General features: G+C 37.9%; 1 long non-coding RNA gene across 1 annotated transcript; it reads left to right on the top strand.

Moving 5' to 3' along the window:
• The first annotated feature begins 16059 nt into the window (after window positions 1-16059).
• On the top strand, window positions 16060-24497 carry LOC126608426 (uncharacterized). The gene is made up of 3 exons (XR_007617868.1): window positions 16060-16271; window positions 16681-16827; window positions 23492-24497. It is a non-coding gene; the product is annotated as an uncharacterized LOC126608426 (long non-coding RNA).
• Window positions 24498-25061: the final 564 nt, after the last annotated feature.

Genomic DNA, 25061 nt, shown 5'->3' with positions numbered 1-25061 from the left:
GTTTCCGAGTCTGCGACCCAAGCCCTGACTCCGTAATCTTCGCCTTAGAGTCGAACTTCAGCCTTTTCTCCCACGCCTCTGCCAGCGTCGACCTCTGCTCATTCAACCATGACGACTCCACCGCCTCCTAGATCTCTCCGCATAACTCAGCCCCACGCGATCACCACCCTGAGGAAAGCTCGAGTGGTCCAGATCGCAATCCGAATTCGAATCCTGGTTCTTGGCGGTTCTCGTTGCCACCAAATTTGCTCTGTCCGCATCCGCCACCGAGATTGGGATAATCAGACCTGGACTCAGACCCTTTACTGGACTATTTTTCGATCCTGATCTTGAATTCAGACTATCCGTAGAGCTCTGTTCCGATTTTTTTTTTTACAAAGTTTCTGATACGGAAACCCGCATAACAGAGGGTTGTCTAGAAACGCGGTGCTAACCCCAAGGGTAGATTGGCCAAAACGCCCATAGCAATCGACCCAATCATGGCTGATAAAATTATGCCAACAATAAGGTCACTCTTGGTCTTTGCAAGGCAGTTTTGGTATCCTTCGTTGGGAATGATCATGCAATATGGGGTGACGGTTTGGTTCGTCGTGGTGGAGTAGTCGGCAATGGAGCACGTGCTACCTGAGTCCGCGAGGATGGTGGCGTTGACAGAGATGATGTAGGCCATGGTGAGGAACGTAGCTAGACTGGCACGTAGCTCCTTGGTGAAACAACTATTTCTTGCTTCTAACTCGAAGCTATTTTCCTCCTGCACACCGCCGACGTCGACTATGCCATCACCGTCAGATCCGACCTCTGCATTATCATTTACAGATCCAGAAAAGCTCTCTCTTTTTCTTTCACAGATTCCCCAAACCCAAAGTCTCTTTTCCTTTACAGAAAAGAAAAAGACAAAAGCAAAAGAGGCGCAAGCTGTCACCAATGAGTCATATTCGTCGGTTCATGCAAGGTAAAAGCAACAAAGGTGCAGAGATCAAGAAAAGCAGAAAAGCAGTGGGGAATAAAGCAGAAAAGAGAAAGCAAAAGTGAGGAATAAACACCCCACCAGAATGATGTGATTTACTTTTGTTATTTATGAATGATGTAATTTATTTTCTATATCTTTCAGAGATATCTGTATAAACATCATTAGATGGTTAAAAAAAAAAAAAAAAAAACAGCAAAGCCCAAAATAAATGGAATGGAATGTTGTGTGAAGAGGCACAAATTTGATGAACCATGAATTTAGTTGGACAAAGGAACAAGAGGCATTTATTGAAATATCATAGAGACTAATAAGCATTGGACAGTAGAATCAAATTTCATAATATGGATTTTATGTACTTCCTATGGCCATTTACTTCTTAAAAGTACAAGTCTAGTTTTAATGCGGTTTCACATATATTACATTTTGTTCAAGTTTAGTTTTAATGTTGTTTCACATATATTACACTGTTATTGTAAAACATGATTGATGCAACTCTATATATAACTATGGGCTCTCAAGGGTTTGGTTGGGGAGACAGGCGCTGCCGTATGCCTTTATGGGTTTTGAGTGAGATCTCGCAATTGTCGAAGGTAAATTGTTGTAAATTAATATGGAAATTAATTGTGTTGGTGTTATCTTTATTAGTTATGCTAATATGGAGCAGTGTACAAGGATTATTGGAGAAGATAATTAGAATTGATAATTGGGAAAATTATCTACTGAGAAAAATTAAGTCCGATAATTAGAGTTCTAGGGTTAAGGTTAGAAGTTTTTGCTTTTGCTGGTTTTGGTTTCAAACGTGGCTCTTCCTTGGCTGAGATTGGTCTGGTTTGAAGTGGAGGGGACTTAAATTATTGGTGCTAGGGTTTTAGGTAATTAGGGTTTGCGAGTGTAAGTCTCGTAGGCTTAGAGGATCTTCAATTGAGTGTTTAAACGCTTGGTGTTCTGACCTCTTGATTTGCTGGTTTTCTGCCATGCTATTTGTGCTTAGGTTTTTGAGTTGTGCTAATTATTGCTTTTTCCATGCTTCCTTGGTTATTGCACCTTTAATCCTGGTATTGGTTATATATGTGTGTCGGTTATGCTTCTTTGTTACTTTGGTTTGTGATGCCAGATTAATGAGGTATGGATTATACCACTTTTACTTGGTAACTTGGATTGTGCAGTTTGATGTGCCCAATTATCTGTTAAGTATTTTCATCATGAGGTTTATCTTATGTCATGTTGGGAATACTCTGCCTTGCATTGGAAGTGTATCCTATTCCTTAACGGTTAGATTCCCCCAAATGTTAGATAGTTAAGTGAGGTTTGGACATGGAAGGGGCTCATCCTATCTTTTCTGCTTGGTTTTTTACCTTGTTTGTTCCATCTCACTACAATAGCCAACTCCCAATTTTTCACTTCTTCTTCCTCTTACCTAGGAGACCCAGGATTTGTTCAGACCAGTATGTTCCTTGGTGGGCGAACCCCTTTCCCCTTCCCCAACCTGGGGAAGAACCTGTAGTTGCTGAGAAAGCATTTAGAACCTTTACATGGAGTGCGAGGTTACTAGGGTAGTACAACTCTGTGCTCTAACCTTAATGTGGAGCACATGAAGTCTCATGTTCTCATGGGTAGGATGTTCGACCAACATCTGAAGGCTTGCTTAATCAAATGGAAGCTAGGGTTTCTTAGGAAGAATGGGGTAAAAAACAACTTTTACCTCAATCACTATGGTATGAGATGATTTGCACTGGAATTCTTGGATGTTGGTGACTTGGACTTCGTCTTCAGCAATAGGCCTTTGGAGTTTGTTATTGATCTGCTTCCAGGTACGAATCCCATATCCTTAACTATTTATAGAATGGCTCCTGCTGAATTAAGGGAATTGAAAGTCCAATTGCAAGAGTTAGTGGATAAAGGTTTTATTCAGCCGAGTACTTCACCTTGGGGAGCTCCAGTTTTATTAGTGAGGAAGAAAGATGGAACTTTGAGGCTGTGCATTGATTATAGGCAATTAAATCGGGTAACAATTAAGAACCGTTATCCATTGCCTCGTATAGACGATTTATTTGATCAACTCAGAGATGCCTGCGTGTTTTCTAAGATTGACTTGAGGTCGGGTTACTATCAGTTGAAGATTAAAAATGAAGATGTCCCTAAAACCACATTCAGGACTCGATATGGTCATTATGAGTTTCTTGTGATGCCATTCGGATTAACTAATGCACCAACAACTTTTATGGACTTGATGAATCGAGTATTCCTACCATATTTGGATAGGTTTGTTATTGTCTTCATTGATGATATTCTGGTATACTCTAAGTCTAAAGTTAAGCATGCTAGGCATTTGAAGTTGGTGTTGAGTAGTTTGAGGGAACACCAACTATATGCTAAGTTTAGCAAATGTGAATTTTGGTTGAATCAAGTAGCATTTTTGGGACATGTCGTTTCTTCTCAAGGCATTCAAGTGGATTCTCAGAAAGTAGCGGCTGTGGAGAATTGGGAGCAACCTCGAACCATCACCGAGGTACGGAGTTTTCTTGGCTTAGCAGTTATTATAGATGATTCGTTAAGGATTTTTTAGTGATTGCTCTGCCATTGACGAGGTTGACTCGAAAAGATGTTAAGTTTGAGTGGGATAATAAATGTGAGCAAAGTTTCCAGCAGTTGAAGTATTATCTCACTCATGCACCTGTTCTAGCACTTCCAGATGATAGCGGTAATTATGAGGTTTATAGTGATGCTTCTCTGAATGGTTTGGGTTGTGTATTAATGCAACATGGTAGGGTGATTGCTTGTGCTTCGAGATAGTTGAAACCTCATAAGAAGAATTACCTTACACATGATTTGGAATTAGCAGCTATCATCTTTGCCTTGAAGATTTGGAGACATTATCTTTAGGGTGAGAAATGTAAGATCTTTACAGATCATAAGAGTCTTCAGTATTTGTTTACTCAGAGAGATCTTAATCTTCGACAGCGGAGGTGGATTGAGTTACTTAGTGACTATGATTGCACGATTGAGTATCATCCTAGACGTGCAAATGTAGTGGCGGATGCACTTAGTAGGAAGACTCCAGCCAGACTTAATGCCATTTATGATTGTCATGTTCCCCTTCTAGTAGATTTGAGGTCCACTGGAGCGGATTTAGGAGTGGAAAATCGAGAAGAAGCTTTGCTTGCTAATTTTCAGGTTAGGCCAGTTTTAATTGATCGTGTGCTTGAGGCTCAGATGATTTATGAGGAAACCCAAGAAATAATTCAAGTAAGGAACCAGGGCAAAAAGAAAGATTTTGGGATTCGAGAAACCGATGGCATGCTTATGCAAGAAAGCAGGATGTATGTGCCGAATAATGCAGAGTTAAAGAAAGAAATTTTGGATTAAGCACATATTTCGGCATATGCAATGCATCCAGGAGGTACTAAGATGTATCATACCATTAGACCATTTTATTATTGGCCGGGTATGAAAAGAGAATATCTGAGTAGGTGTGCCATTTGCCAACAGGTTAAAGTTGAAAGGAAGAAGCCGTTTGGGTTGATGCAGCCACTTCCCGTTCCATAGTGGAAATGGGAAAATATTACTATGGATTTGTGTACAAAATTCCTCGCACACAGAATGGTTATGACGGCATTTGGGTGGTAGTTGATCGGCTTACGAAGTCAACACATTTTATTCCAATGATGGAGTTAAGCCGATTAGCTAAGTTATTTATATCGCAGATTGTGAAGTATCATGGTGTGCCAGTTAATATTATCTCAGATCGGGATCCTAGATTTACTTCCAAGTTTTGGATAGCATTCCAGGAAGCTCTTGGTACGAGATTGATTTATAGTACGACATATCATCCTCAGACAGATGGACAATCTGAGAGGACCATTCAAACTTTAGAGGATATGTTAAGATCTTCAGTGTTGCAGTTTGGAGATAGTTGGCATGATTGTTTGGATTTGATGGAGTTCGCCTACAACAACATCTATCATTCTAGTATTGGTATGGCACCATTTGAGGCATTTTATGGGAAATCTTGTTGTACGCCTCTATGTTGGTTGGCGAAAGAGTTTTAGTAGGCCTTGAGATTGTGGATGTGACTACTCAAAATGTTCAGGTAATTAAGTCTAACCTGAAAACGGCCCAAGATCGAAAAAAGAGCTTAGAAGACAAACATGCCACTGATCGGAAGTATGATGTAGATGATTGGGTATTCCTGAAGCTATCACCTTGGAAAGGTGTTGTACGATTTGGAAAGAAAGGAAAGGTGAGTCCTAGGTACATTGGACCATATATGATCACTGAGTGAGTTGGTGAGGTTGCTTACAGGCTTGAGTTGCCTCCAGAGTTGTCCAAGGTGCACGATGTATTTCGTGTTTCGATGCTTCAACACTATGTTTCAGATCCTTCACATGTGATTCCTCCTCAACCTTTGGAAATCAATTCGGACTTAACTTATGATGAGGAACCAGTGGCTCTTTTGGATTATAAGGATAAAGAACTGAGGAACAAGACAGTTCGTTTGGTAAAAGTGTTATGGATAAATCATTCAGTGGAAGAAGCTACTTGGGAGACTGAGGATCAGATGAGAGAGATGTATCCACGCTTGTTTTATGATTATTAGTGGATGTATTGGTTGTATGTAATTTCAAGGATGAAATTTTATAAGGTGGGGAGATTGTCACAACTCGTCCCGAGAAATAATTATCATGGTTGTGAAAAGATGAATTTACCCTTGTACTTTGGGTTAAGAAATTGGGTCAATTATTTGATCCCTAACTAATTGGACCCAATTAGAGCTAAAAGATTAAAGAGTTATGATTGGTGTACATTTTGGAACCACACACACATATCCATACCATTTCTCTCTCTTCTCTCCCGTACTCTCTCTCGAACTCACTATCTCTTCCCTTTCCTCCGTACGGACAACCTTGAACCAAGCCAAATCTTCACAGATTGAGGAAGAAAATGGTACCATTGTGTTCGTGAGGACCATATGAGTTCAAAGGTACCAATTTCAGGTAAGAACTCGTTCAATATCACATTGGAAATTCAAGCTCTGAGTTGAGCATTATTCATGAACTTTTGAATGGTTATGTTTTAGGACAATCCAAGCTCACAGAGAGCTCTAGGAGGTTCTCACGAAGCTCGGAGTGCTTCATTGGCTCGGTTTTGATGTCAGGATCACGAAGTTCGAAGGTGGCCGGTTTTGGTAGGATTCTCCCGACGAGTTTTCGAGGGATTTGAAGCTCCCAAGAGGTATAACCTTCTTCCTCTCGTGATTTATGACATTCTAGTGAAAATTTTATAAAAAATGGTGCAAAAATGAGCGAGAAAGAGGCAGTTGCAGGTCTGCCCAGAATCCGACACCAGCGACGTTATTCTGGTGTCTAGAGGTTGAAGGTGATGCTCGTGAGGGCGCGTGAGCCATAGAAAAATTATTTTAAAAATTTCACGATGTTTGTGAGGTTGTGTAGGTCACGCTAGTATATTCAAATACCAAAATTAAGCTTTGTATGAGAAGTTATTCGATAGTTTTGTCTATGTGCTTTAAAATAACGTTTTTATACTTAATTTGCATATAGGTGAGGCTTATCCCGAGGACGAGCGTAACCATGGGCGACTCAGGGGTTACGACCCATTGACATATCAGTGAGTGGGCTTTTGTTTTCAGTATATACTTATATACTTGATATATTTCCCAGAAATGCATTTTTTAGGAAAGTATGCTTTGAAATAATATGCCAAATGCTTTCATATTCTGAATATGCATTTCATGGTTGCATATATATATATATATATATATATATAAATGTGGTGTTGTGGAGGCACAGGTAAGTTCAGGTAAGTTACGTTTGGTTATGTGAATCATCGATGATGTGATATGTGATTGAATAATGTTAAGCTCATAAAACTGCACCTAGGGTGATTGTGATTTAGCTAGAGATATAAAGTACATGCAATGTTTATTTACGTCACCTCCTGCACTATATGCTCATAGTGGATCCAACTTAAGTGTACAGTCTTATCGTACAGACCTTATTTATGGTTCTGACTCGTAGGTGACTAGCGATTTATCGCCCGGCTATTATGAGAGAATAGAATTGGGCGTAATTATATTACACCTAATCTTGTCGTACAGACCCCTTTTTAATGGTTCCGACTTATGTGTAGTATGTTGATGTATAGGTCATTGTAGTGACTCCGGCTAGAGTAACTTTGAGCTATGAATTCAGCCTTACATACTACCACAGGGGTTCCAGCTAACATATCATATTTCTATGAATTTATTCTTACCTGAATTGCTTACTCTGTTATATATTGGCATGGCATATATTTGAAAATGATTATGTGAAGCATGAATTGAATCAATATGATTTCATATATATATATATATATATATATATATATATATATATATTATGTATATGCTTGTATTCTGATTCTGGGAAAAATTATACATGTTTTACAACGAGGGGTTAGTTATGTTGATAAAGAAAATGATTTTGTAAAACATTTGTTTTTGCCGACTCACGTTTTCTGTTTTGCGCCCCTCCAGGTTTTAAGTAAGCTTGTTGTTGGTGGCTTGAGGACGTTGGCAGTTCTGACCTACCTAAATAATAGTAGGACATTTCTGGTATTGTATAATTAGTACTTGTCCTATTGGACTGCACCTAGACTTACTATGCTCTGATTAGGAGTATTTACGTTTGTAACTAACTCCTATCACTTCCTATTTAGTCGTGCACTCTAGTAATTTGGTTTTTGATTATTTGTATATTTCTTTTCATTATTGCTTCCGCACTATGCACATGGCTAAGTCACTCTCACGTGACGGCCAGCATGCCTTGATCTCGGTCAGGGTGTGTCACGACCCGTTAACACAACATGTAAATGACACGAAAATAACGGATTTCGGGTTAACATGATAACTAATCGGTGTCACATGATAGGAATCCGTTAATAACGGGTGCTTAACAGGTTTTTTCGAGGGTGACACGTGGGTAACCCATTTTGACACGTTGAGAAAAAGGTCATTTTGATGATTTTAATTTTTTAAACTACTAAAAAACCTTACCATAAAATATAATAGCCATAGTGTATATGTATGTATTGTATATTAAATATGTATTAGTGTCTTATTATTCTGTCTAAATTTAAAAAATTTAAGTTTTATCTATATGTATTGTATATTAATTTAAGTTTTTTTTTTCTTATAGTTTGCCTTTGATTTTCTTTGACAGGGAAGAGTTCATTGAAATTTGGCGTCGGCTTCCATTGGTTAATTGGACATGTAAGTATATTTAATTTTTTTTAATTTTTATTTCGATGCTTGCAGTATGAAGGGCAATAAACCCAAGGAGAATAGGTGTAGATTTGAATCGGACTATCAAATTGTTTAAAGCTACAAGTGTGGTACAACAAGATCTGATGAAAGTCAAGGTTTCTCAACAGGAATTCAACAAAAGCTTTGCCATGGAGAAGTAATATGCACTTTATGCTTTATTATTTGGTAAGTTTTTCATTAGGCTTCTTCATTTTCAGATTAGGCTTCAGACTCTCTTGAGATTGGCAGACACAGGGTTGCTTACATTTAAACCTTATCCGCTCATGAAATTTTATCCCTTTCCTACAGCCAATTCGTAAAGGCCCTTTTCAAATGGAGGTTTGCATATATTCTCTCCTAAGATTTGATTCTTTGTGTTTTTGGCTTTTTTTTTTTTTGTCTGATTTCTCAGACAATTTGGCTAATGAAGAGTATATAGATATACAATTGGAGAGTGTATTATTTTCTCTCTGTTTTATGTGTTTATTTGGTTCTACTGTAGATTTTATCTATTCCTTGAGTTTTGACTTCTTCATCTTTTTATCTTTTGTAAGGCTCCAGGTAAATGGCAAGAATTAATCAACTATGCTACATCATTTTAATTTCCCGCGAAAATTTTTCCCTTATAATTGTGTTTGAGTGAAAAACATTGAATGGAGAACACATTAACCTTAGCACGATTATTTATGGAATAAATTAAATATATTAAAAAACGCCTAAACTCGAATCTGTATGGAATGGATTCATTATAGAATGAATAGATTAATTATTTGGGTTTCGACAAAAAAATAAATAAATAAAAAAGATTAATTGTATGGGTTATTGCTTTTGGTAGGGGTGTATTCAATTGAGATTTTGAGGGATTTTATTTCTTTTAGTGAATCTAGAGATATTCAATCAAGATTTTAAGTGATTCTCTGAAATTCAATAAGTATTCAATTAGGATTTTAAGATAGTTTATTAAAATCTTTAGAAATCTATGTGTATTCAATTATAATTTTAAAGAAATTTATAACATTTCAGGTGTATTCAATTAAAATTTGAATTTAAAGAATTTGGAAAAGTTGAGGAATTTGAGAGATTTTGTAGTGTATTTTAAGCATCCATAAATCTCATCACTCTCCATGAGATTTTGAGGGAATTGAATCAAAATTTTACATAAAATCTCTACAATTGAATACACCCCCTTACATCTTGGGAGCTTTAATGAAAATGGCTTGTGTAACATCCCACATCGTCCAGGGGAGTGGATCCTGCAAGCCTTCTATGTATATTCTCATCTCTACCTAGCACGAGGTCTTTTGGGAGCTCACTGGGAACTCGAAGTTATTAAGTGAGTTTTTGTGAGAACAATCCTAGGATGGGTGACTCACTCGGAAGTTCTCGTGTGAGTTCCCAGAAACAAAACCGTGAGGGTGTGGTCGGGGCCCAAAGCAGACAATATAGTGCTACGGTGGAGTCGAGCCCGAGATGTGGTGTGGGCCTGGGCCGGGATGTGACAATTTGGTATCAGAGCCAATCTTTGGCCGGAAGTGTGCCGACGAGGACGTCGGGTCCCTAAGAGGGTGGATTGTAACATCTCACATCGCCCAGGGGAGTGGATCTTGTAAGCCTTATATGTATATTCTCATCTCTACTTAGCATGAGACCTCTTGGGAGTTCATTGGCTTCGGGTTTCGTAGGAACTCCGAAGTTAAGCAAGTTCGTGTGAGAGCAATCCTAGGATGGGTGACCCACTCAGAAGTTTTTGTGTGAGTTCCCAGAAACAAAATCGTGAGGGTGTGGTTGAGACCTAAAGCGGACAATATCGTGCTACGGTAGAGTCGAGCCCGGGATGTGGTGGGGCCTGGGCCAAGGTGTGACAGCAGGGACGAACAAATAGGCGAAAAACTAACACTTTTTCTGGAAAAAAAACTCACACTGTCTCTAGAGAAAAAGAAACTAAAATATAAAACTGTTTCTGGAACAACAAAAAAAAAAACATTGTTTTTGGAAAAAAACTAACACTATCTCTGAAAAAAAAAAAAAAAACCAAAACATAACACTGTTTCAAGAAAAATAATATGATACAGTGTTTGTTTTGTTTCTGTACAAATAAACACTGTATCTGGAAAAAAAAACCAAAATATAATATTGTTTCTGGAAAACAAAAAAATAACATTGTTTCTGGAAAAAAATGTTGGCAAAACTATATCTGGAAAAAAAATATACATTGTATCTGAAAAAAAAAAAGCTAACAAATCTCAAAATTATATTCTAGAGAAACAAACGATGAATTCCACTGAAGAAGAAAAATTGAAAAACAGTACCTCTACTTCTTCTTTTCTTCTTCATTAAATTGAAAGGTTAATAATTAGATGAATAAGGAGGGAAGGGCAGAAATTCACCTTTGGCTTTTTTGGGAGGGAGGGAGAGAGAGAGTGACAAAATCATACTGTTTTGGTTGTAAGAGATCGTTTCCGATTTTCACAGAGTTGGAGACGGCTCAAAATTAGGTTTGGGGTCGAATCTGTGGTTTATACATAGTGATAGAAATGGAGTTTCTATGCGAGATTGAAAGAAAAATGGAAGGTTTTGAATGTCAGGAAAAAATGGGGGAGAGAATATGAGAGAGATCCATAATGAAGAGAGATTAATGGACAAAAACTTGTCGTTAGGGATAAAATCGCAAACTCAATATTTGGGCCATTTGAATTTGACTGATTTAGTATTGGGCTTTGTCCTAACCATTAAATAAAATTATTACATGGTTTTTTGTTAAAACTCAAAGTTTTCATGTCATTTTCATTAGTTTTCCTTTAAATCTTTTGTTGAGTTTTAACTTTTTGTTTTTGACTTTGCCTTTGCCGGACTTACTTTAGATCTCTTTTATGTTTTTTCAGGTTCTTTTCTCCCACTCCATATTTTTAATTATGATCATAGTACAAATGAATTCAAAAGAGCGGGACTATTACTTCATTTGCACTATGATCATAATTAAAAATGGAGAACAACGTCTGATTTATGACCATAAAACTTTTTCTCTTCAGGTTACCATTACTTCTTTGCTCTCCAAGTCATAGCTTTGCTAATAAAATGGAAAACAACGTCTAATTTAGTTTTTTTTTTTTAAAGGAAAACTAATGAAAATGGCTTGAAAACTTTGAGTTTTAACGATAATGACAAAATAAAGGGTAAAGTGAATAGTATCAGGATTGACTTTTTGGTGTAAACATATGGTTTTTCGTTAAAGTGAACAGTACCGAGAGCTTTTCATTAAAGTTCCCTAGTTTTTTATTTCCCAAAATGTCTGATTTATTTCAACTCTTCTATTTTTGATTATTCCCTTGCCCTTGGTTTGATAGCATTTGGCTTTTATATAAGCGTTGATATAAAATATCACATTCCAATGATCAAGTCATATTTTAACTTTTCTTCTGTTTATTTTTGTCTATAGGTACACAAAAATATGCAAATTTTGCTACAAATTGAGCAGCTTAAGGACAATCTCTGTTTAGAGAAATAAGTTGGACAAAGAGAGGACATGGATATGGGAACAAGATTTGTTTTTATATTACTTAGGGACGAGTTTTGATATTTTAGAGATTGATTGAGTTTGTGGAGATTTTGCTTTTCACATCTTGGTTTGCATTTAAACTTAATTATTAGAATTAAATTTTAATTTTTAAATTATAAGACTTCAAGATGCGACGGTTGGGATCAGAGTGGGTTAAGTATATTGTTGCGAACCTAGGCATTGCAAGTCTATAATTTCCTATTTGTATTATTTGCTAAACCATATGTACCAAATGTAATTAGGAATTAAATTTAGTACAAGCTACATGTAGATGGAGAAAGTGATATACAAGGAGAGCCAAAAAATACTTGGAGACAATCAAATACTGCACAAATTGGTGACAAGTTGAGTTGACAAGTAAATGACTCTTTATTTTACCATTTTTTTCTTTGTTAAGCTATATGTTTTAATTTACTCATTTTACTATTGGATTCAAAAGCAACAATGACTACCTTGTGTCAATCAATTTTTGACCTTTCTACATACTTTTATTAAAAAAGAAAAGAAAAAAGAAGGCATTTCGCATGTGTGCCATTAATTCCAACTAATCTTGGTGATTCGTAATAGGTAACAACTTTAATAACGATAATCTTTTCATATAAATTTCTCATTGATCAATTAACTATTTTTTATTGATTTTTCATTTTCTCACTATTCTTTTGTAAATTGACAATAAAAATTTGGAGTATCAATCATTGGTTGGAGATTGCAAAGTTGATGTCAACATGTACACTTTTTTTTTAAAAAATGGTAAATTACATAGTAGCCCCTCAGGTTTGAGGTCTATTACAACCCCATACAACATCTTTAAAATATTTCACTTTCATACCTCACGTACTATTTTATTTGAAAATAATACATCTGTTACATTTTCCATCCATTGATCCGTTAAGCGCTAACGTGGTATGTGCCACGTGGCAAAAAAATAATTTTTAAATTTTTTTTAAGAAAAACCTAAATCTTCAACCAAAAAAAAAAAGAAGAAAAAAACAATAGAAAATCCAGATCTCATCACCCCACCCATTCCACCCCCTGGGCGCCCGCCGAACCCCCATCCCCTTCATCATCATCCCCATCCGTCGTCCCTCCTTGCAACCCAAATCCAAAACCACTCCCACCCATCCTCCACATCCTCCTCCACACCCATCTTCCACCTCCTCCGCGCACCCATCTTCACATCCCCCTACCCGAGCCCAACCTACAACCCAAAAAAAAAAAAAAAAACCTATCTTCATGTTCCCCGACCCCCCTTCCCTGCAACCCACCTTTTTCTTCTCCCTCCCATCTTCCCCAAACCCATCGTGCACCCATCCTCCACCTCCTCCTCTAAAGGGAAATAATGAGATTTATGTGGGATTTCTAGTGACTAGCATGCATATACAATTCAAAATTTCGGAAGCATGTTATCACATAATATCAAAGCTATAGTCATGCAAATCCCCTTCAAGAAGCATAGGTTCATATATGATGCATCTAAGAAATTATTGAAGAACAAAGTGAAGGTATAGTTTTATACCTCTTGATCTTGACTTGAGACCAAGGATTGACCACCTCCAAGCTCTTTGTTCTTGGAACTCCTTGAGCCTAGCCTCCCTCCTTGCTAGAATGAGTGCTCCTTGGTTCTCCTTTAGTCTCCAAGGTTGAAGACCTCTAAAGATCCACACCCACTAGTGTAGTGAGATGGATGGAGGAATAACCAAAAGGGAGAGAAGATGATTAGCTACTTCTTCCTTATGGTGGCCGGCCTTGTGTGTGTTTTTGGAGAGAGAGATGTTTTCTTCTTTTGTGAAAAATGAACACACAAAACCCTAATGAAACTTTTCACTAAAAGTTCCTTTTATATCTCAAAGATAGTTAGCCAACAACTTGACTCCCTCTCTCTCCCTTTCCCTTTATTTGGCCGGCCCCTTTTGTGTTGTTTGGGCTTTGGGCTTTTATTATTTCAAGTCATCCTATGCTTAAATAAAAGCCCAATGGATTTGGGCTTAATGGGCCCATATTAACCCGAACTTTTCTTTAAGTCCAAAAACGATCTTTCATCGCTTCTATGATTTCTTTAGACTTTCTAATTAATCATAACACTTAATTAATCCAATTAATTTATTCCATCATCCATTAGTTGTCTCATTACAAGAGTGTATCGGTGTACAATCATTTTAGGTTCTAATTAGCAAGGTAGTGAGGTGATTGGCACCAATCCAATTGATTATATTTAATCCAATCACTTAGTGAATTAAAACTTACTTTTAATTCTCCTTCTTCTTTGACGACTACTTATTTAATCATCTAGAAGAACTCACAAGTCATGAGTGACATCTAACCATATATCATGGCTACCCAAGCTAATGTAGAATTTGTTCGGAGAACCTATTCAGTTGGAATTACAATGTAATTCGATCCTTCTCTAAAACAATACTCTCAATCACATTATTAGGGTATGGATATATTATGTCAAACCCCTAATGTGATTATTTCATGTTATATGATTCAATTGAGTTGTATAGGAACGCTTTCCTTTATTACGCTCGATACTTCGGCCGAAGATTCCCGAATCATATCTTAGAGTATTCATCCTCTCATAACGAGGATTAGAGATCCCTTGTTGATCATTCACATGCCTCTGAAAATAAATCACTGACCCCAACAATGCATAGAACACACCCAAGATGAGGTGTGGTCACGTCTCATTATCAAAATGATCAGCAACGTATCCCTAAGACAACTATGGTGTCTCAGGTCAAAGGATTACTTACATTATTCCAACCATTAGAGTTACTTGCTTGACATGTGAGTAGACCTCCATGCAAGTACTCTCGTTCGATTGTGTTCAGTGAACTCATTCCCATAATAAGCACCTACATACCTGTCTTAGTGTCACTACACGAATGGGATGAGACTTTCCATCCTTCCAATTGAAGGGGACATAGTATGTACTAGTCTATGCATTGTCAGTATCCCTCTGACAATCATATGACCAGGAACTTTTTTGGACATGATGGTTATATGAAGAAGGTCTCTGTAGTCTAACATCATTAGATTACTTCTTCCATCGATTCATTGTCCATGGATTCACTATTTAGGACATATATCGTTTATTGAGACAGTCCTAATTAGTATTTTTGCCTTTTGATGTATAAGAGTCATCTATACACTCATTCATTGTCCTGAAAGGTTTCTTCCAAAGATTGACTTTCAGGGCATATCTCCAACATCCTCTGCACCCACTACCTGCAACCTAGAAAAGAAAAGAAAAAAAAAAACCCATCTCCCTTTCCCTGCAACCCAGATCCTGTCTTCCCCAATGGGTGTGGATTTATGGAATGGGGTGTATAGAGGAGGGAAGAGGGTGGGTGCGGAGGGTAGGTGCGTGGGTGGGAGCGGAGGAGGATGTGGAGGATGGGTGCGGTAGGTTTGGGGAAGATGGGAAGGGGAAGAAAGGGGGGTCGGCGAAGATGAAGATGGGTTTTTTCTTCTTCTTCGTTGCAGGTTGGGTGGGGGAGGGAGGGAGGGAAGACGAAGTGGGGGTTGTGTTTCAGCTTTTGGTTTTTGTTTTTATTTTATTTTTTTATTTAGAAGATTTAGGTTTTAAAAAAAAATGTTTTTTTGCCACGTGGCACACATTTGGCAGCCACATTAGCGCTTAACAGATTAATGGATGGAAAATGTAATGGAGTTATTATTTTGAAATAAAATAGTACGTGAGGTATGAAAGTGAAATGTTTTAAAGAAGTTGTATGGGGTTGTAATAGACTTCAAACCTGAGTGGCTACTATGTAATTTACCCTAAAAAAAATAGTGAAAATGGTGTAAATATTGTTATCTAGGTTTTATATTTTGACATTTAAGTTGTTTTATATTTTGACATATAAGTTGTTTTATATTTTGACATTTAATTCTAACCATTTAATTCTAACCGTTTAATTCTAACCGTTTGAAACATTTAATACGTGAGGTATTAAGCAGTTCTAGCGGTTGCAGAGTTCTAGACTGAAACCACCATAAACCCAGCGAACTCCCCACAAGCAGTTATAGTGGTTGCAGAGTTGCACGATTAAAACCGCATCCTACCACATGTTACTATTCGGGAGAAACCCACTCAACGTCACATACCCCACTTTTTTTGTTGGTGCTTCTTCGTCCACCTTACAATTTGGTGTTTCTTCATCTATGCTTCTTCTTTAATATAATTTATAGGTACCGGTCCACCTTCTTTCATTTGGTGCTTCTTCAACATTGAATTTTTTTTAATCCTAATTCATTTTGTTCAGGGTTTATTGAATTACAATTTGGGTTTGCAGTTCGGAGTCAATTTGGGGATTTTAAAAATGGTGGACAGGCACAGACAAGAAAGCAAAATTTTCAAAGCTTCGGCAAAGGAGGTATGATTATCATAATTTCCCCCAGAAGAGAACCAAAATGATGTTCCCTAGAAGATAACCAAGAAGGTAATTCAACCACGCACTATTTGTTTGATCTCTTACTCCCCATTTGCTCAGCTTTCTTTTGTTGTCTTTTTGTTTTTAAATTTGAACTTCAAATACTTAATGTTTTGAGTATCTCATAGACATGCACAAAAAAGAAGATAGCCTTGGCCTCTTCTAAGAGAATGTAATCCCCACGCAGAAGAGAACCACGTCTTCTCAGATATATGCTATACATTAGCTTTCTTTGTTCTGTTAATTGGCACTTTTTATCTATTTGTATTGTTCTTTTTTATTTCTCTATTTTTTTGTTTGCATAATCCGCGTATTATTTTGATAAGAAAAAGTAACATATTATATGGGGTTTTATGCGGTTGATATGAAGTTTGATTGGTTTCTTTGTAACCAAAAATTGTTTTCCCCTGGCCCTTAGCAATGGAACGCGGCCTTTTCTTTTTCGACGCAGTCTTCGAATAAGGTCTGGGGTGATCGTGGTGTGCAAATTACTAAGACTCTGAGACAACGATGATTGTTATGAAGATCAGAGATGCTCAAGTATATATGTCGACAACTTGGCATTGTAAGTCTTTATAAATTCCAATTTGTATTACTAATAAACTATGCATACCAAATGTGATTAGGAATTATATTAAATACAAACTACATAGGGATGGAGAAAGCTATTTGGAGGGAGAGCCAAAATATACTTGGAGACAATAAAAAACTGCACTAATAACAGTATTACTGTAATGATAAATGTAAAGATCTTAGGTTGCCAAGTGTCAATAGATTAGAAGATGTAAGGTAGCTTAGTTGTTAAGCAAGGTGTTGATCCACAAAACCAGAGGTCTTGGAACAACGTAAATCCGACCGTGAATCTGCAAGAAATGTAAATAACACAAGATGTATCATGGTTCACCCCAATGTTTAGGCTACGTCCACATTGATATTGTATTTCTCTGAGAGGATTGTGAGGGAGAGAACCTCTGTAATATGAGAGGGGATGTGAGAGGGTGAGGGGGCTTCAGGCCTAAGAGTTGGCCTCTGAGGGTGAGAGTGAGACCTCCCCCAATGAAGAGAGTAAGGAGTCCTTTTATAGAATAAGGACTCCTCACTTATTACATATTTGCCCCCATCCTTTATTACATAATTACATTTGAGTCCCTCGAGTATTTATATGAGATCTAAATACGGAGGCCCTAAGTATGGTACAAACAGCAGTCCCCCAAGTCTTCAGTCAAGAGAGTCTTTTGGCTGGAGACTTGAAATTCAGTCCATGTGTGGGCCGAAATAACTAGATGTCGTCTAGAACTGATACTCGATATGAGGCGGTGCCCAATCTGAAATGATGCTCAACTCGAAGTAGCACATGTTGCGAGGCTGCTCTGCTTGTGGGTTATGTTGCCTTGGTTGGCTCGGCTTATGGCGTTGAAGGTGAAGGAGTCCTTTTTATAGAATAAGGGCTCGTTCCTCAATACATAAATTGTGGGCTAGAGTTGATGCTCGCGGCGAGTCGGTTGCCCAGCTGGCGGCAATGCTCTCTAATGAAGGTGAGGGAGTCCCTTTTATAAAATAAGGGCTCGCTCCTTAGTATATGAATAATGGATTAGGAGTGATGCTCGCGGCGAGGTGGCATCTCAGTTGGCGGTGATGCTCTTTAATGATGGTAAGGGAGTCCCTTTTATAAAATAAGGGCTCGCTCCTCAGTACATGAATAATGGGTGTTCTCTAATGAAAGTGAGGGAGTCCCTTTTATAGAATAAGGGCTTGCTCCTCAATACATAAATAATGGGCTAAGGGCTGGTTTGGTATTGTTGTGCTTTGAAAAAAAGCTGCTGTGAGAATAAGCGGCTGTGCTGTGAGAATAAGCGGCTGTGAAATAAAGCCAGTAGAGTGTTTGGTAAACTTTTTTGTGAAAGTGCTTTTGGAAAAAAAAGCAGGATGATAGTGTGTCTTTTCATTAAAGGAGCATTGTAGCTCCGTGTGCTTTGAAAAAATTGGTTTTTTTTCAAAGCAGCAAATAGCAGCTTCAGCTTTTCCTTTGATTTTCAGCTTATTCTCACAGCAGCTTCCAAAATAAGCCTTTTTTTTTCAGTTTACCAAACACAAAAATGACCCTCAGCTTTTTTTCACAGTGGCTTTTTTTAAAATCACCTCAATCCCAAACGGGGCCTAAGTCCCCCAGGTATTTTTCATGAGGCCCAGTTGAGGCCCAATATATGGTACATAGTGTAGTCCCCCAAGTCTTCGGTCAATAGAGTTTGTTGGCTGAAGACTTCAAATTGAATCCATGTATGGGCTGAAGTGGCCGTTTTTCGGAGACGGTATTTGTATACCCTGCACTGAAGCTTTGTAGGTGAAGTTTTGCAAGTGAAGCTTTAAAGCTGAAGCTTTTGTAAATGAAGTTTTTGAAGCTTGAGCTCTGTAAATGAAGCTTTTGAAGCTAGGGCTCTGTAAATGAAGCTTTTGAAGCTGATTAGCATGAGTGATGCTCATGAATGTTTATGTATGATTGACATGAATAATGTTCATGAATGTTGACATGAGTGATGCTCATGAATGTTGACATGAGTGATACTCATGAATGTTTATGTATGATTGATATGAGTAATGCTCATGAATGTTTATGTATGATTGACATGAGTAATGCTCATGTATAATTTGAAGTACTGGGCGTACTTTTGATCACCTGGTTGGTTATAAAAGCGGCAAGCTGCCGAATAATTTGGAGTACTGGGTGTACTTTTGATCACCTGGTTGGCGATAATAGCGGCGGGGTGCCGAATAATTTTTTGTAGTACTGGGCGTACTTTTGGTCACCCGGTTGGTGATAATAGCGGCAGGGTGCCGAATAATTTTTTGTAGTACTAGACGTATTTTTGGTCACTTGGTTGGTGCTATTTTGGGCTTATGGGCCTTCGCCCTCCACACAACATTCCAACCCATTTTTGGGCTTTGCTGTTTTATTTTTTATTTTTTATTATTATTACCCTCTGATGGGGTTTATACAGATGTCTCCGAAAGATAAGAAAAATAAATCACATCATTCAAAAACAAGAAAAGTAAATCACATCATTCTGGTGGGGTGTTTATTCCTTGCTTTTGCTTTTCTCTTTTCCACCGCACCTTTCTTTTGCTTTTGTGTTTTCTCTGCAACTTTGAAGCTTGCCTCGCTTGAACCGACGAATATGACTCATTGGTGATAGCTTGCACCTCCCTCTTTTGCTTTTGTTGTTCTCTTTTCCACCGCACCTCTCTCTTTTACTGCATTTATTATTCTGTTACTAAGGTCCAGGTGCTTTAGCCTTTGCAGATGGCAGACAAAAGTAAAGTAAAGTTCTCTTTACTTTGTTTTACTTTGCAGATTGCAGATGGCGAGGGCATGAACTTGTCTTTCTTCTTTTTTCCTCTTTACACACAGTCACAGTCAACACCCCATTCTCCATCGCTGCCTTCACCTGATCAATCTTCACATTCTTCGGCAGCCTGAACCTCCTTATGAACTTGCCACTGCTCCTCTCCACCCTGTGCCACTTGTTGTTCTTATCCTCCTTCTGCTTGAAGGAGTCGTGTAGGGCGTGGTTGTCGATGAAATCAATGTCGTCGTTGGTGTTGATGGAGAGGTTAACGGAGAACCTTCCCATCCCAAGGATAAAAACCAGCTGACAGAAACTCTCGACTAATACCCTTTTCTCGTGGCGTTGCTCGTCAACCTCATTATTTACATCGCAAGAATTAATGCCAAGTGTAACAAAACCACTAGGATTTGAATCATAAAGACCAGTGGTGCTCTCTCCTCTGAACCACTTTCAGAAAGCTCAAACTCGGATGGCATGGCTAGGTAGAGTGAGGCAAAAAAAGCCCATTTTTGTTTCCAGCACAGAGGCGGCTTATGATTCGAGTACCGCCGATGGAGGTTTTCACGACAGGGATGACATTAGCCAACTCTGCCTCAAAGGTGTTGTAGAAGTTCTTAAAGCCTCCGATGGAGACCAAACTATACGCATTCGTCAGCTTTGAAAACACCTCAACCTCTCACGAGTTCTCGAATTACAATTTGGTTGCCATGGATTGAGGGCGAAGCCTGACTGCAAGGTACAAGTGTGGGAAAAACTAGGGTTTTTGGAGGTTGAGCAAGAGAGAGGGCCCACCTTTCCCTTTGGAGCAGCCATCCTTGCAGGAGGGTCCCACTACGGTCGAAGGAGGTGCAGTGGTCACGGTACGCGGTGACAATGCGTCCTTTTTGGTAATTGCGGCCTCCATGCTGATGGCGAAGACCTCCTGTCGTACAGGTGGTAAAACCACGGATCAACGCCATGTTACGGAAGAAACGTTATAAACTCCTTGGGAGTGGTCTCGAGCATGCGCGATGGCGACTCGCAGTCATCGGTCGTGAGGGTAGTGGAGTCCTCGGCGACGGCTGAGAAAGCTGAGTTTTTTTTTGTGACAAAAGTTCTTTTCTTTTTTTTTTTGGTGCACCTTCACTTCTGTGTGTGTACAAGAAACTAGAAAGAACACAGAAGCCTAGAGGGGAGAGAGATAGAAGTGGTAAGGTTTTGGATTTTGCAGTGACTGTGCAGGTGTTTGGTTCTTGGGTTTATGCAGATTCACGGTCGACAATGGTGAGGTCTCACAGTGGTGAGATGGAAAAATGAAAGAGGACCAACATAGCTTTTTGTGTTGATTCCCACAGATGGCGCCAAATGTTGATGCACAAAATTGGAGGTCTTGGAACAACGTAAATCCGACCGTGAATCTGCAAGAAATGTAAATAACACAAGATGTATCATGGTTCACCCTAATGTTTGGGCTACGTCCACACTGATATTGTATTTCTCTGAGAGGATTGTGAGGGACAGAACCTTTGTAATATGAGAGGGGATGTGAGAGGGTGAGGGGGCTTTAGGCCTAAAAGTTGGCCTCTGAGGGTGAGAGTGAGACCTCCCCCAATGAAGAAAGTAAGGAGTCCTTTTATAGAATAAGGGTTCCTCACTTATTACATATTTGCCCCATCCTTTATTACATAATTACATTTGAGTCTCTCGAGTATTTATACGAGATCTAAATACGGAGGCCCTAAGTATGGTACAAACACAAGGTAATTACGAAATGTGTAAAGCTATAAATAGCCAAAAGTGTATTGGTTTGTGGTTAAGAAAAGACATAACAAACAACCCAGATTTCTGAGCTCTCTCTCTCTTCTTCTCAATTTCTTTCTTTTCATTTCTGCAAATTCAGAGGATTTGTTCATACTGTTATCATGATATCCAAAGCTGGCGATTCTCCTGTGGGGTTGCTAGTTGCTTAATTCAGGATAACGAAGCTTATCGTTCGAGTTGCTAAGACAATTTGGTGTTAGTGTGTCAAGATTTTTGGTGTTGGCACGGCAAGAATTTGGCGTTTTTCAAGATTTTGTTTCAAATCATTGGATTCTTGAGTTGAAAGCATGTATGTTGTTCAAATTTCTAGATTTCTTCATTTTTGCTTTGATTTTCTCCAATCTTTTAGAGTTTGTTCAATGGCGGTGGTTTGGATTGTTGACTATCAGGTCATTTCTTTCTAAGATTTTACTTGTTGATTGCGTTTATCAAATTTGTGTTTCTTGAATTGAAGGCCAATGCCATAAAATAGTGAAAGTAATAGACAATTTCTTCATAATTGAAGGTTGATGCCATATAATTGTTGTTGAATAAACAATTTCAGATGATGAATTTTTTGAAGGCCAATGCCAGTGATTAGTTGATTTTAGAATTTGTTGTTGTTAAATTATTTCTGCTTTCTTGAAAGTTCTTTGTCGATTGAGTATTACAGCATGGCTTCCTCATATGTTAAGATTGAAAGTAGTCTAAGGATGTTAACATTTCGTCTCAATGATACAAATTACACCAAATGGGCTTTTCAGTTTAAATCAGTTTTGAAGGGTTACAAGTTGTTTGATCACTTTGATGGCACCTATGTATGTCCTCTTAAATTTGTTATCAGTACTAAAACTGGTGTTACTAAAGAGGTTACTTATACATTTCAAGAATGGGAAACTGTTGATTTGGCATTACTTAGTCTTCTTCTTGCCACTTTATCTGATGATACGATTGAACATGTTTTGGGATGTTGAACTACTAATGAGGCTTGGTTTATTCTTGAGGGTTGATATGCAACTATTTCAAAGTCTAGGATTAACATGCTTAGGACCGAATTTCAAATTTTACAAAAAGGTGCCGATTCTATTGATAAGTATTTGTCTCGACTCAAATCTATTCGAGATAAGTTGATTGCTGTAGGGGAAAGCATCTCTGAAAATGATTTAATCATTGTTGTTCTTGCTGGGCTTCCTCGCGGATATGATATTATTAGGACCATTATTTTGGCTATTGAGTCATTAATTTCTCTTAAAGAGTTTCTAGCCCAACTGCTAAACACAAAAAAAAGACATTGAGGGAATGGAAAATACTCATACCCACTCTATGGCAACCATGTATATGAAAGGCTCTTCTTCCTCTAACCCTATTGAATCAAGGTCATCATCATCTCAATCTGGTTCACACGAACATGTGTTTTCTGCTACAGTTGGTACTATATCACTAGGGTCTTTTTATCCTAACTCAGGCCAATCATCTTTGTCTCCTTCCAATGTCATATCTGCTCCCCAGATGTCTCATTAGTTTCCTTCATCATAGCTTATGCCTTCTTATATGGCTCAGCAATTCCCTCATTCTCAGACTATGCCTTATGGGTCTGGTTTTGGTTTCACTGGTAGTGCACCATCTAATTTCAATACAAATGATCCAAGGTCTTCAACTTACAGAAACTCATATAGAGGATCTCAGAGAAGTGGTTTTAAGCAGTTTTATAATAGGGAAAGGGCTTCAATTCAAATCAAAGGCAAGGAGGATGGCAACCATGATCTGGAAACACTGATACTCATTTTACTATGCAACCTGAATGTCAGATTTGCCAACGTAGGGGATACACTAAACCAAACTGTTTATATAGACATCCAAATTCCACTTTTAATCTTTCAAAATGCCAAATTTGTGGCAAATGTGGACATATAATACTAGAGGTAATTTTTCCTAGTACTTCTCAAAATGCTTTAGCTGCCTAATATATTTCTCCTTATCTAACTGATGACACCTGGGTTGTATGATAGAAGCATATTTATGTGAGTTAGTTAGCTTGTTTTCTTTCATTTATGTTGTTAGTTCTTACTTATTATAGTGTTTTAAGCTATTTTCGTGTGTTTGTAGGTCTAATTAGCAAAGTTGGCAAGAAAGTGCATTTTGAAGCAGTTTTGAGCATCAAATGGATAGCATACGTGAGGAGCACTTTGGATGGACGTTTTTGAAGTTCAAAAGGCCAGGAATATGATAAGGAGATGAATAAATTAAATTCAAGATAAAGAAGATAAGGAATCAGCTCAAAAGAGGAAACATTATCCAAAACCTTATCTTATCTTATCCTATCATAATCTTATCATACCTTAAATCTAGCTGCAAGGGGACTTAAATATCTATTTCTAGAAGCATTCCCTTCTAGAAGTCCTAATTTCTGCCACAAAACACATTGTTTCTAGAAACCCTAAAAATGTGTTGCCTAAATCCTTCTAAAAAGCTTTGCCTTGCCTTGCAAGCCACTCCCATTCCCTCCAATTTCTGCCGCACCTTTCCTCACCAAATTCCCTATGGATTATGATTTAATTAGCCATTTTCCTTGTGGATTTGGGTTATGCAAATCCTTTTCAGAAATTAATTGGGCCAAACCCTTTTTCCTGGTGGATTTAGACCTTTGTGCCGCAAACCCTAGGCCTTAATCCTTGATTTCTGCTAAGTTCTAACCCAAACCTGATTTCTCTAGGTTTTCTGTGCATATATATATGTATTTTTAGCCAAAATTCGTACACCACCCCCATACCATTCAAAAACACATCCTGCCGCAACACATACACCATTCTACACCCTTTGCTGCACCATTGGAGAGGAAGAGAGTCTTGCCGTGCCTTCCATTGATCAAGGAAGTCCTTATGCACAAGCCACCTGCAACCATTAGAGTTCTAAGAGTTCGTTCTTCCCTCGTTTTAGTTTCAATGTTTATTTCAGTTTGCTTTTCAATTGCTATGAACATTTGTAACTAAGTTTTTCTTAGTTAGAGGTGAATTCGAAGCCATGGACATATGTTTAATATGAATTGATTCCCTTCAGTTATTGTTTTGTAAAACATGAATGTGATTTACTTATCTGCGTTATTGAGAACTTATTCTTGTGTGTTGATTAAGGATGCATACTTAGTTTGCATACATGAATCTGATGCTAAATTATAAGGGACTTTCACCTAATCGTTGGGAACTTTTAATTAAAAGTAGTGAAGATTGCTAGTCACAATCCTGTTAAGTAGATTCTTGGCTAGAGTATCATGTTGTTCATATAAGGAACTTGAGAAGAATAATTTGATTGCGATGTGTTGTCCATTCAATTCAATTAATTTAGGGAAATCTGAGAGTTAATTTATGCATTCACGATTAAATTGGGGCATTGTCATTCATGGTTTAAAGAAACAATACTGGAAATCGATTTATGTTGCATATGTTCATGTGTGGAGAAGGACCCTCTAACTAGCTTTTCACCCTTGAATTCATCTTAATTTCGTTTTAACTTACTTTGTTTGCTGCAATTTACTTAGTTTTGTCCAATTCGTCCAAAAACCCCTTAGTTCTTATTTGGTGTCTTAGTTTAGTTAATTGAGTTCAAATCTGTCTAATTTAGTGGTTTGAGTCTTCATAATCTTAAATTTGTCCAATTCACTCCCTAGAGTATGTTTTGA

The sequence above is a fragment of the Malus sylvestris genome, chromosome 16 (assembly GCF_916048215.2).
Source record: "Malus sylvestris chromosome 16, drMalSylv7.2, whole genome shotgun sequence".
Taxonomy (NCBI): domain Eukaryota; kingdom Viridiplantae; phylum Streptophyta; class Magnoliopsida; order Rosales; family Rosaceae; genus Malus; species Malus sylvestris.
This window is presented reverse-complemented; position numbering and strand designations above follow the sequence as displayed.